Raw genomic sequence first — 7373 nt, forward strand, 5'->3', positions numbered from 1 at the left:
TAGTGTAAGTTTTAGAAGTTGTGAGAGAGAGATGAAGAGATGGTATCCTGAAGTGATAACACCACTCTTGGAACAGATAATCCTACAGATTCTTTTATTTCTCTTAAAATCTTACGTTATAAATGCCCACACAAAAATTCACATTGAAATTGGGAGGAACCAGTTCAGAGAAATGAGTGATGAGGATTAGTACACGGCAGTCTACACATATGGTCATATAACTACTTACCTTTGGGTAGCCAGCTTTCCCATCAGAGTAGTGGATTTATTTTCCAGATGCCACAGGATTTCCATTTCACCAAAAGAGAACGGAGGAAAAGAAAGATGAAGTGATTTGCCTGGGATAATGGAGGCCTAGATGGAACCAGATCTCCTTGGCTCTTGTGTAGAGGCTGCCCTTTTCCTGCCTGTGATGTGAAAGAAACATAAACATTATCAAGCACCTGCAAAAGACTTTCAGCCTTTTTTGTTCTGAGTGACAGAGCCCAGAGGATGATGTGCAAGTTTCCCACTGGTCTGCAGGGATGTAGCTGATCCAATTCCCGGCTCCAGCACACCTGCAAGGTCTCATTGATCGTCTGTTCAGGTCTCTGACAACTCAGAAACCTATTATCAGTGTGAGCATGTGCTTATTGATCAGATTACCTGCTCTCACTCCTTGTGTATACTTAATTGTACCGATGCACGCACATACGCACGCATAAACATGCACACACATATGCATATATATTGCCGTGTCGTATATATTAGCATACATGCACGCGGGTGGGTGTGCTAAAGGCATTACATATTTTTTCTGCTTTACAAAACAGTACACAAATAAAAAGAACGGACCTTCTCAGTGAAACGTGAGCACAGAAACACTCGCAAGTGGCCAAGAGCTGCTAAATAATTAATCAATAGAGCAGTGTGGCAGTTTGAAATGTAAATGTGATGGATGAAGGTGTGATGCTTGTCATCAAGCAGAAAATGATGTGACTGGAATGGATAACCCGCGGTACCTGCTGACTGGCAAAAGCTTGGACACAAAGATAAAGTAAAGCCATCAGAAAGCAGCCCCGGCAACCCCTAATTCTTGACTTTGACCAACAATTCACTTTCATGTCCCTGTCCCAGAAGAGATGTTTAAAAAAATGATGAAGAGAGATCTTGGGGTGGGAAAGGGGAGAAAAAAAAAACATCTGAAGAAATGCTACCTGACAAGGCTGCGGGCTACATTCTTGAGAACACCTTTCTTTTCTTTATGTTCTCCTTCTTCTGTTAAATAAAAATGCAGCTCCTTTTTTCCCTCTCCTTTCTTCCAAAACTCTCCCGAGCCGTTCCTGCAAGTGGTTCTGTGACTCGGAAGCTGACAACAGCCGCATGCAAAGGAACAAAGCACGATAGTGACAATTCAGAGTGCAAGCAGGTGAGAAAGATACCTTTTACTTATCAAACTAGGCTGTAAAAAATGCTCTTTTTACTCAGCGAGCTAGAAATAGAGGTGATCTAACAAGGCACTGATCCAAATTCTTTATTTGTGCGGAGATGTAATGCTAACAGGATTTGTAGGTTGACTAGTAGTCTGTGGCCCCTCCAGTCAAGTAAGGAAGCGTTCCTCTGATTTGGAAAGAGGAGAATCCATATAATTACCCTGTATTATATGACAGGAAAATGTATGCCATGATGACAAAGGGTGACAGAAAATGTCCGTTAACAACTGTGTTTTCAGGGGCTTCCTACACTACGCATTACATTTTCCCCATGGTAGGACTCAACATGATGGGTTTCAGCTCAGTTCTTTGAATTTGAAGGAAATTAACTTTTGTGAAAAAATTAAGGGGTTTTGTCTGTTTGTTTGTTTTTAGAAATGCAAGCCTACAAGTAGGATTTAAAAGTTTGATGTCTCTTTCTCCCCAGAACAGAGAATCCTATTTCTCAGTAAGTAGCATTTAGTAAGTTGTCTTTTTTACTTATTTTGTTATCAAAAGCCCATTCTTTCCAGAAGGTGAAAAATACCACAACATTAGATTTCCAAACTCCCCTGAAATATACATTAGCAGATAACACCCGCTAAAAGTGAAACTGAATATGGATATGTAACAGTGCATTGGCATGCAAAATAGATGTTTTTTCATTTCTTAGGCATAAAATATACAGATAAATATTCTCTTATAATATTCTGTTATTTTTTTGAGACCTCTATACACACTTTTACCTGTGAAGTGCTGTAAGGAAGCATCATATCTCCAGAGAGTGAACTGGCCAATGTTCCCATATTTCTTTGACTGATTACTTTTGTTTGAGGGTTTTTTTGGTTTTTGTGTGTGTGTGTGTGTGTGTTTGTGTGTGTTCTTGGTTTTTGTTTGTTGTGGTGTTTTTTATTCCATCTGTTTCTTTTTAAAATCATTACATTGCTACTACATAACAGGCAATGTGAAAATGCAAAAAATATTTATACAAAAGTAAATGTTCCCAAATGAATTGTAAAAGTCAGGAATTAGAGCTTGTACTTAAATAGCATATTTGAAGCCCTACTTGGCACAGCTCCACAGTATATACTTTGCTATGGAACAGGTTACTGCCATATTTCTGTTGAAGGGATACCCTTCCTGTCACCTGTCCACCTGGATAAGATTTATGCGGGGGACCACCCCTCTATGTATGTAGGGAAACACCACATTCCACAGAAATATTTCCTAGTTAGGGTGACAAATCTGTAGGTTGGTAAGTAATTCACATTCTATGCATTTTCTGGAGCACTTTTAAATTGTGATTTCAGATTTATACTTTGGGAGCTCTCTTCTAGCTTATGCTAAAGACACACAGTTCTGTATCTTTACAGATATGGAAGGCACATGCATATTAATTTTCCATCCTTTTGCAAAGTTTGAGGAATGCAGTCTCACTGTGAGTAGGAATCAGTCCCTAGAATCTGAAGTCATCTGGGTAAGTTAGACCAGTAAACAATTTTTGTCTGGCATTAATGTAGTGATATTTTTCACTGCTTGGACTTCTACACACCTATAGACTGCTGGAGTGGAAAAGCACCATCCCAGGACTATATGTTGTCAGTAAGCTCGTAGAAGTCCATTTCTCTTAATTCAGCCCACGTCCCAGCTATACAAGGACTTGCAATACAGAAATGTTAGATCAGGCTCTGAGTGCACAGCAGTCATCCCTGACCTCTGGGCAGGAGACCCACCTACCTTCTCAGGCCAGAGAAAGATGTGCTGGACCCTCTCTTGTGCCTTATTTGAATAACTGGTTTGCTAGGTTTGTGAGATGTATCACCACACGAGCCGTGCCCAGTGCTGTGTAGCTGCCCATACAAAAAGTAGAGGTGACTTCTGTAGAAGCACACTGTAGAAGCAGTGGTTCACTGTGCTAGGGATCATATAGATACACTAGCAACTGGCCACAAAGTTTTAATAGAAATACAGAGGAGCCAACATGACCATATGCTTTCTTCCCCCTTTAAATTTGCTGTGTAAGTAAAGCAAACATAAAAAATGCCCAGAGGAAGGCAGACTTGAGATTCTGTGTATTAATCCCAAAAGTGGTCAACCACAGCTGGCTACAAAAGAGAAGGAGAGGAAGGAAACCTTACAACGGGTCACTCTCGAAGCCCCAGCATTTTTCAGCTCAGGGACTTCCTCAGCTAGTAAAGCTTAGTAAAGCTAGTACAGATTTGATGTAGTCACAATGGGTAAAATATGCAGCAATGACTCTCCCATACCACCAGGCTTTGTTTCACCCCAAGTGTTATGCCAAACTAGTTGTATATCATCATGAAGAATAACTGCATTTCCCCAGAGTTGATTTCCTATGGCACATTTTACTTAGAAACTTTCTCAACACCCTCGCAAATAAGCCATAGATCTAAAGCACAATCTCCTTTTCAAAATGAATGGGTCTGATTACAGGCGTATTCATTTTGTAAAAGGTACAAAAGGATACAAATGTGCCTTTCCATCTCATATAATGTCAAAGTAAGACCCTCTTGCCCTTTTATTTCAATCCCAGCAATTTGAAAATAAAAAAAAATGACTTGATGATATGTTTTTTACCATTAAGTGTATAATTGCTTTTGTGTTTTGACATTTAATTCCTCTTACCAAAATACATGGTAGGAATTAAAAGTCAAATCTTTTATGTTTTTGATGTACAGATCCTTCCATGTATTTCAATGAGAGAAATAGAACTGTGAAACCTTAAAGCAGGTATAGCAATGCCATCTAAAAATGAAGTCACTTTTCAAACTGGAAATCTGACCGTGAACCCAGTTCTGCCCTCTCTTATCTAGGTCAAAGCCTTTCTGAAATCTTTGGAAAGTCTGAATGAGTCAAAACTGGCTAAAACCTTCAGGACTTGACCTTTAAGATAGAACTGGGATTATACCGTGCCCTGAGGGCAGATTTCAAGATAGTGGTCCAGTCTGAAAATTACTTTTGAAAGCCAGAAGGTGGGAGCTGGCCAGGAACTCAAGTGCACTGGTGCGGTGTGGGATGGTAGCAGCAGGAAGACAGAATCCAGAGGGAGGGCTGGGAGCAGCCAGGGCAGCACCAAGGTGTCCCCAAGAGCTCTGGTTTTGAGAGAGAAGTAGCTCTGCAAGCCAGTGAAAGGATGTGGACGTGTGCCAAGGGCAGCTGGATATTCCTTGTGGATGTTTCCTGCTTCCTTTCTTCCTCTGTTCCTCTGTCTCCCTTTCACTACCTGTACCCTTTATCTGAGTTCACTCTGACTTTTTTCTTTCCTTTATGGCATGCCATGTTCTTCATCTTTACTTTTTTCCTGTTTACACTCATGTATAACCTACATGCCGAGACACGCTGAGATTTTTTCGGGCTCTGGTTTCTCCCACTGGTCTTTTCACTGTGATTTCTCCCCACCCACTTAAGGCCTTCACGATTGGATCCTACGGCCATGGCTTGGATTGCACAGAATCTCATAATTCAGATTTATCTGAAGGAATCTCATGCTGTCTGCAAAAGTTTTCTGGAAGCCAGGAAACAGATGCTGGCCGGGAACTTGTATTAAGCTTGCTACAGGCTGATAACTAGATAATCTCCAGAGGTCCCTTCCAACCCCTACAATTCTATGGTCCTATGATCCTCCTGCTGATAGGTCTGTGAGCATGAAGCACTTTCCAGTTTTTTCCAGTGTGTGTTTATACACACATACACGCATACATGTACAGAGTTGCACAGCTTTTTCCACCATTCCTTGCACATACAAAAATTTCAAAATAAAAAGTAAGAGGGAATGGAAAGTGCATGATAAGTTAAGATCTGTAACCGGTCCCAGCCCATGCCTCAAATAAGGTCTAAAGTAGAATTTACAACAAATAAATCGATCTAATGTCATTTATGCTAGTTGAGTAACTGCAAGTAATAAGTGCAGTAGCCAGTCTTTGAGGAAGTCTCCTAATATCAAAGAAGCTTAAGATCAGATATTAAGGCTATCTTTTGTTTGTTCTTGCAGGTAACTGCTTTATGCACAAGGTGGGCACCATTTGAAAATTTGTCTTTGCTCAAGGGCTCTGTTTCCCACTTTCAGGATAGTAATCCTGGAAATTATCAAGTAATCCTGAAAGGAGACCATGTAAATCATTGCTTTCTTCCAGCTCAGTTGTAGCCAAAGTCTTCAGTGGGTCACTTTGGATCTTACAGTCTTACAGAATACACTTGAATATAGATAAAAGTGTTAATTAATGCTACTGCTATGTTTTTTGCTGTTCACATAGATTACACAATGACTTTGCGATCATTCCTGTTGCCCTTCTAAAAATTTTTTATGGCAGTAGTGACAGACAACTGCAGAATTTACTTATCCTAGCCTGGAAGAAAGCTGTCTTTCAGAATGTGAAACTTGGGGGAGATATTTTCACTCAGCTGGAAACTTTATGGGGTAGATTTCATCCATGGTCCAGAAGTAAATGTCAGCTCCCGTGAGATTTCAGAACTTGATTTGTGTTCAGCCCCAGGAGTCAGGTGATGAACCAGAACTTCAAACTCAGAAACCAAACACCTTGTGCTTCTGAGAGGTTGGATTTGTTTTTATTTCTCTTTCTTTTTTTTTTTTTTTTTGCTTTTTTCTTTAATTTTGATGGATGATGTTTTGTTCTGCAGTGAGTTTTAATGTGTGTTGCTGTGAAACAATTTCAATTGTCGAAAACAACAACAAAAAGCAGTATTTCAATATTTCTCAAGAAAAGGCTTCAAAGGTTTCAGATCTTTTTAAAATGTTTCTGCTTTATTTTGACGTGGCATAAAAGTTTTGTATGCATTCTCGCATCTGCTATTGTGACAGCTGTATTTAATGAGTGCAAAATGATCAGAAAAACATCCTTTACTGTGGGTTGCCATTGCCAGAAGATGACAGGAAAGAGGCAGTGCTGTAATAAGAGAAGTGATGAAGTAGTTCGTACTGCTACTGATGAGGTATTTCTAACTCAAATGCCTAGGTGTGCCTTTTGAAAATAATGCATTGGTCACATTGCCTGATAGTTCCATCAGATTATGTTTCTGAGAGCATTTTGAAATAAAATTGTGCATCTCTAGCCTCAGGTCACGAAGTGGTTGGTTGTCACATATTATTTGTGGATAACATAGTCGGTTTCCCTAAGATGAAGAAGAAAAGGTCCTGATCTTGTCCATAAATATGGGCCTTTCCATCAAACTGATGCTGAATAGATCCACAGATATGTTAGAAAGGAAACATTACACAATATGCCTGCTGTCTATTACATATGCATATTCAATATCAGAGTATTTTAGTCCAAATTGGAGAGAGTGTAAAAATAAATCTAAATGGATTTGAAAGGCAGGGTATTTCTTTTTTCAAAGCTTTGTCGTTCCTGACTTCCTCTGGTGACTGTTAGCTTATCGTGCCTTTGTACAGGAGATCTAAGTATTTCTTTCTCTCTTGTGTCTCCATATGGTACCATTTCCCAGATAGTCTTTCTTTGGTCACAAGATGACAGTGAGAATGGATTGTCAAACTGGACCGCTATGACAATTTACTCTGAGGGAGAAAATCCTGTGGGTGTTCAGAAGCTTTACTGTATGTTATATTTGATTAACTTATCCTTCTACTGACAAATAATTAGGTCAGCAATTAATTTCAAAATGCAAATGTGTTACAGGCCTTCACATTTTAAGAAATTCCCTTTGTCTTTAGTTTTTCTTTGTGTTAAAGTCTTAATGGATTTAGCTGGGTGAAGGAACAAAATTATGTTTTCTAATGCTTTATTTACTAGGTTGAGTTGGACTTTTTTTGCAAATATTGACGGCAAATGTTTGTTCAGATATGATCATGTGTGATGGATTTTAATGGAATGAGAAAACATCAGGGTAATGATGAACCACTCATTTAAAAATATATAAATTTTC

General features: G+C 39.3%; 1 long non-coding RNA gene across 1 annotated transcript; it reads left to right on the forward strand.

Moving 5' to 3' along the window:
- The first annotated feature begins 870 nt into the window (after positions 1-870).
- Positions 871-6809, forward strand: LOC101750952. Its single transcript, XR_005843662.1, has 3 exons — positions 871-1408; positions 1848-1920; positions 5464-6809. It is a non-coding gene; the product is annotated as an uncharacterized LOC101750952 (long non-coding RNA).
- Positions 6810-7373: the final 564 nt, after the last annotated feature.

This window comes from Gallus gallus, chromosome 1 (assembly GCF_016699485.2).
Source record: "Gallus gallus isolate bGalGal1 chromosome 1, bGalGal1.mat.broiler.GRCg7b, whole genome shotgun sequence".
Taxonomy (NCBI): domain Eukaryota; kingdom Metazoa; phylum Chordata; class Aves; order Galliformes; family Phasianidae; genus Gallus; species Gallus gallus.